At 39.8% G+C, this 1100-nt stretch overlaps 1 protein-coding gene across 1 annotated transcript in view; it reads left to right on the top strand.

The window, feature by feature from the left end:
• DPP8 (dipeptidyl peptidase 8) overlaps positions 1-1100 on the top strand; it is a 57911-nt gene that overhangs the window by 35724 nt on the left and 21087 nt on the right. The window lies entirely within an intron of this gene.

Below are 1100 nucleotides of genomic sequence, written 5' to 3'. Positions count from 1 at the left end.
CGTCCCTTGTAGATGTGACACGTACATTCTCCCAGAGCTAGTGCAGGTCTCAGTGTGAGGCGGACGATGTGCCCTGGCTACTATAGAGACCACGTGTAGTCTCCCAGGTGACCCCAAGACAGCATAAACTCCAGGTCCCTGTTTGGTTTCGTGGTGAAAACTAGAATATCACAGTGGACCTTCAGAGTCGGATTCCACTGAGAGTTTCACACGGCCTTTAATTATAAATCCAAATGTGTACTTTTTTCTCTCTAGGGACCTTGGTTGCCGACAGAAAATCCTTTGTGTAGAATTCTGGGTTCAGATAACAACATTACACTAATAACTACTGCATGTTATGTAACAGTTGGAAGATAATCATTAAATAATAGGAAACCCCAGAATTATATTAATGTAGATTTGTACCTTATTTGGTCAACTGCATGTGCTTCTACTAATACTATTATGTTCATTGGCTTTCTTTTTTCTATTAATTATATCGTGCTTATTTATGTGATATTTCTTTCCAAAAAAGGGTCTTGTGACCCTGTTCTTTCCCAAAGATTTCTAATGGGATGACACTGAGATTTTTAAGCCCAAGTGACCTTAACTGTTGACGGGTGACTTTCAAAGTGTGGTCCCTAAACCAGCAAAAAAGCATCAGCATTACTCAAGAAAACAACTTGTTAGAAACACAAATTGTTCAGTGCCCAGACTCCGGGATCAGAAACGCTGGCTCTGGGGCTGAGCAATCTGTTCATTAAGCCCTCTAGCATTCTGGTACTTTTGTTGAATAAGAACTTACCTGAAGCAGGAAAGAAGCATTATAGATGGAGCAGGGAATTGAGCAGTCACTTCTTCAAGTTGTGAGTGATCTGACTCCTAGCTGCTAAAGGGCAAACAGAACTAGGCCCACTGCTTCTGGTGTGTTCTGCTGTTTTCTGTCATTTGTATCTCTGCGATATGAACCTACTTAATCTCAAATATGTATTAAGGCTAAGAAATGCTTAATGTTGATGAAGAAGCCTCCTGGGGGAAAAAAGTGACTCTTAAAAACACATGCTTTTAGAAATATGCCTGTATATTCTTTGCTGTATAGCAAATTACTTTGAATTTTTATT

The sequence above is a fragment of the Echinops telfairi genome, unplaced genomic scaffold (assembly GCF_000313985.2).
Source record: "Echinops telfairi isolate 266 unplaced genomic scaffold, ASM31398v2 ScPeMD7_7475;HRSCAF=8513, whole genome shotgun sequence".
Classification (NCBI taxonomy): domain Eukaryota; kingdom Metazoa; phylum Chordata; class Mammalia; order Afrosoricida; family Tenrecidae; genus Echinops; species Echinops telfairi.
Note: the sequence above shows the minus strand (reverse complement) of the source record. Positions and strands in the feature narration are given on the sequence as shown.